Here is a 10731-nt window from a genome sequence, read left to right as displayed (position 1 = left end):
GAAAACAATTTTTAGTGGTGAAATATTATTCCCCACTAATAATGAAAATTTTCCCCACTAAAAACTAAATTAATGAAAAAAAAATTTCATCATCTATATTTGCTCCAAATAAAAAAAAAATTGTCACAAATTTTTCATACTAATTTGCATTTATTCTTGATATTATAAAATTGTAATGAATTTGTAAAAATTAATATAAAGAATTTAACAAGAAAATATTAAATTCCTTACCACTGAACAAAAAAAAAAAAAAAAAAAAAAAAAAAAAAAAAAAAAATATATATATATATATATATATATATAGACACACACACACATATTTGAAGGTCTTCCAATTCCCATTCCAAGATGGCCATTGACAATTGACAAAGATGTTGTCGCACTTCAGGCTTATGAATTGCTGAAGGATCATGGCCATATAGATACACAAGGCCTTGTAAGAGCCCAGTTCTTAATAGCTCAAATGTCCACTCACTTATATTTTTTCGGATATCTGCATCACATGAGACAGTTATTAACCATTTCAATTCTGGCATAAAGTTTATCACATGAAATAATGTACTATCCAAGTAATAGGGAAGAAGATTAATTTCTCAAAGAAACAGCAAACAAAAGGTTCTGATATCTAGAAACAGCAAATCAGATCTTATTAAGATGTAAACTAGCGTTTGAAAAAAATAGCACCCAGTAAAAATGGCTTCCCCCGATAAATATGAGCTTGTCTCCACATAACCCTAGCCAAATGGCTCATAAGTAAATTATTAAACTTGAAGCACATGGACTTTTGCAAGTGCTAGATAGCCAAATATTAAAATAAGAGTCCACAGCTTGCTTTTTAACAAGTAAATAACCAACCTTCTACATGTACATAAAAAACCTGCAGCTAAAAGATGATCGTTTTCTGATTTCTACTTGACAAACAAGGGAAGAAGAGTTTAAATAGATTTGAGTACAAGTGTGTAAGCATTTCTACTTCTTGAGCTTTGGATGCTCTTCATCAGTGGCTTCAATTTTTCAGCAGTTTATCGCATTTGTTTCCTTGTTTTGACTGCACCTGGGTTGTGTATAACCCCCTTGCAGAGATGACTTAACAGACATCCCACATGCAACAATTTCAAAGAATATCGCTAATAAAAAACTAAATAAGGATCATAAGCATCTTGGAACTTCAAGGACTAAATTCAGAATAAGATATAATGAGCTGATTTGCATTTTACCCTTTAAAAGGACATTAGCAGCTCCTGAAAATATAGGAAACAATGAGTGTAGGGAGGACAAAGTGTATAATTAGTCAAACCTCAAGAATTTTCTACTATTTTTCTTATCCATTTCCACTTATATTGAGAATTCCAAGCCTACAATAGAAGCAGGAAATTTTAAGCAAAGGAATGTATTAATCAAGTGCGATACATTAAGCAATATCATTATATGCCACTTTCCATCCAGATTGTTCTCAAGAGGAACCAAAACGGTATATTGGTAATAAATGGCTCATAGACATGTAAAATATCTCTTCTTAATTAGTAAAGGATCCCTACATGAAGAAAAATCATTTTGATTAGCACTAACCTTTTGCATGGATGATAATTGACTGACACCGTCGTTGGAATTCAAAGAACAAGAAACAGTCTGCCCATTCTGCTCTTTATTAGCGGCTTATTAGTTCAAAAATTGGTGCTAATTCATGAGACCAAGAATCGGTGCTAGTTCAAGAAAGCTCTTAGGTAAGAGGCTGAACAGGCCTTTGTTGCTCAGGTCATTGACATACAAGTTATCAGATATTTGATAATGGCTAACAGGAATTTGAAGTTTGGAGCAGTGCACTTGAAAAGAGAGAGAGACAGAGAGATGCGCTGCTAAAGATTTTCTTAGAGCTAGCTTTCTTTTCCCTTAACTCTAAATTGCAAGAAAATATTTGAATAGACATAAAGACTGAAACTGACTATATCTAGCCATTATGGATCATACCTGCTCAGATAGAATACTAGACAAGCCAACAGCTGCTCCAAGTTTAGCATAAGAAACAATATGATTTGCCAATTCCAAGAGAGGATTCAAAATTATATTAGCAATTACCAAATCATAATTCTTTGTTTCAGCTACCTATTCCATTTCATAAGTGCGCCCTGCTCTTTGAAACTAGCATAGTTCCATGGTCTCATAAAAATTTCATGCTAGAAAATCACGTGAAAGCATGCCATGGAAAAATTGAAATTAGTAGTGACAATTTAAAGAAGCCAGATTAAAAAAAAAAAGATTCAGGAAAGAAACAAGTTAAGAATGGAAGAAGGTATGGACATAATTCTGAACTTATATAATAATCATATAACTAATGAAAACTCTAGATGTCAATAGCAAACAAAAGAAAAATAACTGGAAAAAAAAATACACTAGATGACTATCTTCAACAATAGTCCTAATCAAAGTTCTAACCAAAAAAAAAAAAAAAAAAAAAACAAAAAAATGATTAAGTACAACCTAAAATAATAACAATTTAGGACTAAAACCAATTAACTTACCTTGTTTTCAGCAACAATGTCCACTTTCTCTGAAGCTAAAAGGAAAGGTACAGTTAGTTTCAAAGTAATCGAACCAAAAAGACATGTGCACTGTACATTGTTTTCCACACAACATCATCAAATTAAAGAGAGAAACACACCTGATCTATTGGCTTGAGACACCAAAGTGTCAAAAGAGATTAAGAGAGAAAGAAGAAAGATCACAATATCAAAATACTGGGCAAGACTTACACTTATTATCAGAAATACCTTCTACTACTGTGTTAATAGATTCTTGTCAATCTCTATAAGAATTCCTCAAGGGATTTTGAATATAAATGCTAAAATCTAATACATCTTCTTCCGCCGAAAACACAAAAAAAAAAAAAAAAAAAAAAAAAAAAAAAATCTAATACATCTTCAGATATAAAGAGCACAGCTTTTTGTAAATTCATTGAATCACATTATACCATAGCCAATTACAAAAATAACACAACATACTAAATGAGTTCCACTAAAGAAGCTATGTAATTACCAAAGGAAATAGAAAACAAACCTGAAATTTAACAATAATCCTGTTCTCATTCCTTTGAACCTAATGTAAATCTATTCAAGAATGTGAGTAGATAGTACTAAGAAATGAGTAATAGTTAAAAAAATAAAGAGTATTATACCATGCAGATTTGTCCTCATCTTAGCTTCTATCTGCCTCTAAGAACTCCTCAAGAGGGTTGCAGGCATAACCAACTGCTGCAGCAACAGAGGATTCACATTTAACTACAGCAAAAAGTGTTCTCATAATAAAACTCGTCATAAACATGAATTGTTACTAAAAATATGAAATTAGAAAGAAAAAAAAAATATTTTGAGAAGAAAAGAGGAAAGACGGTGAAAATCAATATCAAAACAAAGTCATTAGGCAAAAGTAAATTCAGATTGGACCCAGAAGAACTGAACTTGTGAGATTGCTAAACCAGAAGAAAATTCAATTCACAGCTGTTGCACGTCGGTGAGGTAGGGTTAATTACGCAAAAGCAGTAATAGGGGAAAAGGGAGAAACTTGGCATAGTTCTAAGACAAGGAAAGGAGTCGCAGAAGACCAAACCAAGTGTTAAACTTGGCACTTTCTTATGTTTTTCTCTATTGCATATGAAAGATTTATAGTACAAGATGAAACTGAAAAGAAAATAAAATCTGTACAATTGAAGTCTACTCTATAATTATGTTAACAGATTATAGCCTAAGAATATACTAACAGATAATGGAATTCCAATAAATCTGCAAAACTGATATGAAGATTGCTGATATGCTGCAAAACTGATATGATTGCTGATTTGGAGGCGCAATTTGCGCCATATGCTGATAATACGCCCCTCAAGTTGGAGCATGGAGGTCACGAATGCCCAACTTGCTCACCAAAAACTGAAACTGTTGGACACCAAGAGCTTTTGGTAAAAATATCAGCAAGCTGTCGATGAGATGAAATATAACGGCAAGTTATCAGGCATCGCTGAATGCACTCGCGGATGAAATGGCAGTCAATTTCAATATGTTTGGTGCATTCGTGGTAGACTGGGTTGTTTGTAATGTATTTGATAGCTTGATTGTCACAGTAAAGGGAAATGGGTTGTGAAGATGCAACAATGAGGTCATGAAGTACTTGACGAAGCCATATGAGTTCGCATGCAGTATGAGCCATGGAGCGATAGTTTGCTTCTGCAGAGGAACGTGAGACTGCAGTTTGTTTCTGGCTCTTCCAAGAGATTGGGGAAGCACCAAGAAATATAAAATAACCTGTAATGGAGCGAACAGTAAGCGGACAACTGGCCCAATCCGAATCAGAATATGCTGTGAGGGTAAGGTTGCTGCGTGAAGAAAGAAAAAGGCCCTGACCAGGCATACTTTTTAGATAACGCAGAACACGAATAGCAGCTGGCCAATGTCCCTGTCTTGGTTGACTCATGAACTGCGACAAAACATGAACCGGGTCACAAATATCTGGTCTGGTAATCGCGAGATAAATGAGTCTGCCTACTAAACGTCTGTAAGCACCAGGATCAGTGGGAGGAGCACTATCATCCAAGGCTAATTTATGATGTTGTTCAATAGGGAAGCGGACTCGTCGAGAGGCAGTAAGACCGGCTTCTTGAAGGATATCCAAAGTATACTTACATTTCGAAAGAACAATACCATTAGTACTTCAAGCAACCTCAATCCCTAAAGAATACTTGAGACTTCCCAAATCTTTTATAGGAAACCAAGCACATAAATATTCCCAGACTGCTTGCAACTGTAAAGTATCATTAATAGCAACAATAACATTATCAACATGTACTAGAATTGCGACAGAAGAAGGAACCTTCTGGTATATAAACAAAGAATTATCAGCTTGAGATTGTTGAAAACCATAATGAAGAATTGCTGTAGAGAATTTAGCGAACCACTGTCGTGAAGCTTGCTTCAATCCATATAGGGAACGATGAAGTCGACAAACACGTTTATCACCATGTGCTAGATACCCAGGTGATGGTGTCATGTATACTTCTTCATTTAACTCACCGTGAATGAAGGCATTATGTACATCAAGTTGGAGGGGGACTCAATTTTCAGCAGCTGCAATGGAAAGTAAGACACGCACGGTTGAGTTTAACTGCTGGAACAAAATTTTCCGTGTAATCTAAGCCTTTGACTTGAGTGTATCCCTTCACCACAAGACACGCCTTATAGCACCCAAAGGATCCATCAGAATTATATTTTATCTTGTACACGCATTTACATTCGATGGCTGTCTCAGCAGGTGGTAATTCCTGCAATGTCCAAGTGTGATTCTGTTTTAAAGCTTCTAGTTCTTGTTTCATGGCCTTTTGCCATTGAGAATGCCGAATAGCCTGTTTATAGGTAGAGGGTTCATAGCGTTTTGAGATGGCCACTAAGAAAGATATGTGATGTGAGGAAAACTTATTATAAGAAACAAAATGAGAAAGAGGATAAGAAATACTTAATGAAGCTGTACAAGAAGAGATAGAGGAAAGACCTATATTATGTCCAGGAAGATCAATTTGAAAGTCACGTAAGTGAGCTGGTATTTTCCTTTGCCTCATGGGTCATGTGGCAGTAGGAATGGTAGAGGAAGGAAGTATGTCAATGGTTGGTTCAGGTTCGATAGGCTGATCATTTGAAATAGGCAAATCAGAAGTAGGTGCTTCTTGTGGATTATGTGGGGAGGGAAGAACAAGATCTGGGGATGAGGTACCTTCATCAAGAATGGGTAACGGTATCGGTATATTAGAAAAAGTTGTTGAGAGAAACGAATAAGAATGAGATACATGTTTAAAGGGAAAGATGCGTTCGTGAAAAACTATATCCCTTAAAATGAAGGTTTGGTGGGTTTACAAATTATAGAGTTTATATCCTTTGTACCCATAGGGATAACCCAAGAAAACACAAGGGATGGCTCTTTCATAAAATTTGTCTTTGGAACGAGTTAAGATAGAGGCATAACAGAGACAGCCAAAAACACGGAGGTGGCAATAATTTGGTTTGGCAGAAAATAGTATTTCATATGGGCTTTGATACATGCATTTCATGTAGTCATTTAGCTTAAATTTTATAGTCATTTTATTCATTTATTAGTCATTTTTAATTAATTTCATTAGTTATTTAATTAATTTATAAATAATTTCATTAGTTATTTAATTAATTTTTTATAATTATTAATTTTGGATTAATTTATAATTTTATTTTTGTTTTGTAGATAAAATGAAAGAAATTCTTAAATTGCCGAAAGTTGAATAGCCTAGTGCATAGATTATGTACTATCTTATGTGAGAGATTGGAAAAATATTACAAGTCTGTCGAAATGTACATAACCTTCTACATAGCTTATGCTCCTTCATTGAAATTCTCTTAAGCTTACCAAAATGTGCGCAAGGACTTGCATGGCCATGCAAATTATCTTTACTTATTTTCTGGAGTTCTTACTGTGCATAAGACGTTGAGTGGGCACAGTTCCGGCTATGCAATTTCTTATTAATTGGCTGAAGGAGCAAATCTTATCACACGTGTATGACCTCACTACACACCATTTTTAGTCCATTTTAGGGTTTATGTCAGACGATATAAAAGCATTATTACCTGATTTTTGCTTTAAGAAGAAAGATTTGGAAAGAGGGAGAAAAAGGAGCTGTCAACTTCATTCATTTAGTTTGGAGCTTGGATTCTTCTTTTTCTCTACCATTTTCTGCACTTCTTTCATTGGGTTTCTTCAGTTTTAGTTTTCTTTCCATCTTTTACTTCTTTTTTTGCTAGAATATTTATATTAAACATGAGTAGTGGTAGTTCTTTTAAGATTCTAGAGTTAGGTATATAATATTTAATATATTTTGTGGATTTGAACTGATTATTCCATATTTTATGGTTATTATAAAGTTTTATCCATTTCTTGTGTGCCTAATGATATGGTTAGTGTAGGATCCCATTAAGTTATGTTCTTAATCCTTGGTTAAAGTATCGAAAGGAGAAACCCCAGTGATACCCAATCAAGGAATCAGATTTAATTAACTTAGATCTGTAAATAGACTAAAGATTAAGATGGTTAATAGATTGATTAAAGAACTTAATAGGTCTTGGTTAATCTTAAACTTTGCGAAAATAGGATTTAATTAATCAAGGTACTCTTTGTCTCACTCGAAAGAGTTTTTAAAGGATTTGGGAATTGATCTCCTTGAAACACATAATTTTTCACATGTTTTACCAACCAAGCAAAATCCTAAAATAGCTTAAATATGAACCTCTAAACTCTGGAATCACCTTTTACCATTGTTGATTATTAATTGTTTTTAAGTTTTAATACCTTTATTCTTGCCATATTTTATTTAGCTCAATTTATTTCTCATAATTTTAGTAAAATTTTCTACTCAAGCAATCTTTTTATTAAATTTGCAAATATACATTTCAATCCTCAATCTTTTCATTTAATTAATTGTTAGTCTAAATTTAGTTTAGATTAGTATATTTTTATATCAAAAATTAAATTTACAACATAACTCTTTAAGGGAACGATATCTTTTCTATACTACTTGAACTATTCGTACACTTGCGGTTGGGCCATATCAAGTTTTTGGCACCAATGCTAGGGAGTTGTTTGCTTAAGATTAAATTGTTGATTATTTTAGTTGTCCATAGATTTTATTTTTATATTATCTTTTCACTTTGAGTTTTTGTTGTTCTTTTTAGGTACTTTTTAATCTTTTATAAGAAGAGCTAAAAGCACAAGTGACACATCTCTCTTATACAATCTTAAAATTGAGAAGTTTTATGGAGTCAACAAGAAAGAAACCTAAAAAAGAAAAGAAGCTTTAAGAGTAGCTAAAGTTGAAATAGAAATGGCTGAGGAAAGAGTTAGAATTGGTGGTGATGGTAATGGTGTAAATAATCAGAACAATATGGAAGAAGCTCATGGGGAAGAAGTTATCAATGCTAATATGCCTACGGGAAGTATGATGGATCATGCATTCCCTCATTGTGATGATTTGAGAGAAAGCATAATAAGATCAAGAATTGATGCAAACAGATATAAGATAGATTTTGGGATGCTTCAAATGATTTAGAATTCTCAAATTGGGGGTCATCCTTCAGAAAATCTACATAATCATCTTAAGAAATTTGTTATGATCTGTGATATGCAAAAGCAACCTATAGTGTTTGATGATGCAGTAAGGCTGAAATTATTTCCATTCTCTTTAAAGGATAGAGCCTTGGATTGGCTTAATTCTCTACCTCTTAATTCAATCAAAAATTTGGAATAGCTCATTGATGCATTTATTGCCCAATACTTTCCACCTGGAAAAACTCAAGAGTTAAGGAATCAAATGACTGCTTTTCAACCGAGAGAAGATGAGACCGTTTATGAGTCGTGGATGAGATGGAACGAGTTGGAGAGACAATGTCCACATATGACATTCCTAAATGGATGACAAATTAGAATTTTTACACAAATGTTATGTAACATCCTCACTTTAGCTAGTCCGTATAGTCTACTGTTCTAGTGACCAGTATCGGTCCGGATAGCTAGAACGTCCGAAAAAATATTTAAACTAAAGTGAGAAACCATAATTAACTCAAATATTAATAAGAAAAATTTAGTAAAAAATTTTAGAAATAAAATGCAACCAAGTTAAATGAGCCGATGCCCTAGCGATGGGTAACCTAGTGAGAAGTTGCGGTTCTCGCAACTAGGAGCCCTAGACTCAGGGGAAAAATTATAAAATAATTTCTGGGACTCCATGTCACACCTTACCCCTCTGTAAGGCATAACATGATCCCGTAGAATACCTAATGAACTACCGAACTTCACCTACCGATAACTCATTAAGTACCCTACAAGGGATTTTAAAACAATTTTCTTATCTTTGACAAGTGGTGAGCATTTCTAATAAGTATTTAAAACATTTAGTTGAAATTAAAACTAATTAATATTTTTGGCCATTTTAGTTTTCCGCAAATTTTATAAAAATTTTGACAGAGTTTTCTCTGTATTTTGAGAAAACCGTTCTTCGAATACCTGTTAAAAAGCACTTCTAAAAGTTTTTCTCAACCACTACTTCGGTTTCACAATCAAACTCAATCAATTTCTCAAAATACTGTCAATCAATATCATTCATATTTCATTAAAAACAAAACAATTTATACACAACCTTACAAATTTATATCAAAAGAAACACAAACTAAACTTTATTACAAACTTCATACAAATTTGTGTACAAGCTGCTCAAGACCCATTTTTATATGTCCATACATTTATGTGCAATATATACATCAAAAGAAGTATTCTGATTAGGGTATAAATTATACCCGAAGGCTTCAAGTGATGTCTTCACACACCTCAAGAAATTTCACTGCTCCTCTAGTCTCTCGTATGCGGCAATAAAAGTCATTGAGTACTAGGACTTCGATGGTGCACAATATACTAAAATAATCTTTATGCAAAACTTAAAGCACATTCATTCAAAATTTGGCTAAACATGAAAATTAAATACAATCATGCATTGTAAGATTTTACATGTAAACCAAGTTCATTTCAAAGTATCAAAACACATTTCATAAAACCCACAGTTAGATCACGCCATTCGAAACAAATAGAATCTCAATAGCCAGAGGCTAAAGAGAAATCACATGAATCTCAATAGCCAGAGGCTAAAGAGAAATCATATCACAAGGCTAGCTAGCTCAAATATATGGATATCCATTCACATCCTCTTCTACTGGCACACCTCAACACTTCTCCAGAGAAGGAATCAAAATTCGAAACTAATTACCCCCACTAGTCGTGCTAGTGAGGTGTTCAAATATGTGGTCATGACACTGTGGTTTCAAAACTTATCTTAACAATTTGCTAAACATTGTCTTTTCAAATATACATAATAACTTTCAACAATTTAGATCAAACATCATAAGAATGCCATAATCCAATATTTCATATTATTCAAAACGATATGCAAAAGATGATTATAAAAGTATATGTTGTGCACAAACCTCAAACGAGTCACCTGTGCACAAACCTCAAACGAGTCACCTGTTGGCCTTGACTCGACTCCTCCGGTTCTGTCCCGGTATTCTTTTCCACTGAAACACGAAATTTTCCAATGTTTCAGTACTAAAACTTAAAATAAATTCAAAATAAACTTAACTTCACATTTACCTAGCTCTAACGTGTTAAATTCGACGTTCTCGAAATTTTGTGTTTCGGGTTACTATTCACTGCACCATTCAAGTCAAATTATTGACTTTCTAAGGCTTAATAGGTATGAGAACTCCAACTTCACCCACATACCACATTTTGGTCACCAAACTTGTTAGTTTTGGTCATTTGTTTAAAGCTTAGGTCATTTTGGCAAAATTGCCAATTTTCGGTTTTGGTTCTCCGAAGTTGCACTATTCCATTGGTCGATCTACTGTTAGAATTCAACAAAACTTCCTTCATAAAAAATGTTCCTTATTGTCTTAAGTGTATTCTCATTTTTGGATCAGCTCAATCTGAGTTTTGTAGCTCAAGTTATGGCCAAAATAAGTTTACTGTTCACGTGCACTGTTCATGCTGCAATTTTGGGTTCTGGCAGATTTTGATCCAACTTTGGTCAATAATTTGATCAAGTTAAGTTCATAATTTGGTCTCACTTTCTTCATATGAAATGTTCTACTATGTCTTAGGTTTCCATTGGTTCAAGAATCGCCT

The 10731-nt window shown here is 33.6% G+C and overlaps 1 long non-coding RNA gene across 1 annotated transcript; it reads right to left on the bottom strand.

Moving 5' to 3' along the window:
• Positions 1-808: 808 nt before the first annotated feature.
• LOC131170506 (uncharacterized) lies at positions 809-3246 on the bottom strand. Its single transcript, XR_009141243.1, has 2 exons — positions 1570-3246; positions 809-1355 (listed from the first exon to the last, which is right to left on the bottom strand). It is a non-coding gene; the product is annotated as an uncharacterized LOC131170506 (long non-coding RNA).
• Positions 3247-10731: the final 7485 nt, after the last annotated feature.

This window comes from Hevea brasiliensis, chromosome 2 (genome assembly GCF_030052815.1).
Source record: "Hevea brasiliensis isolate MT/VB/25A 57/8 chromosome 2, ASM3005281v1, whole genome shotgun sequence".
Lineage (NCBI taxonomy): Eukaryota > Viridiplantae > Streptophyta > Magnoliopsida > Malpighiales > Euphorbiaceae > Hevea > Hevea brasiliensis.
Note: the sequence above shows the minus strand (reverse complement) of the source record. Positions and strands in the feature narration are given on the sequence as shown.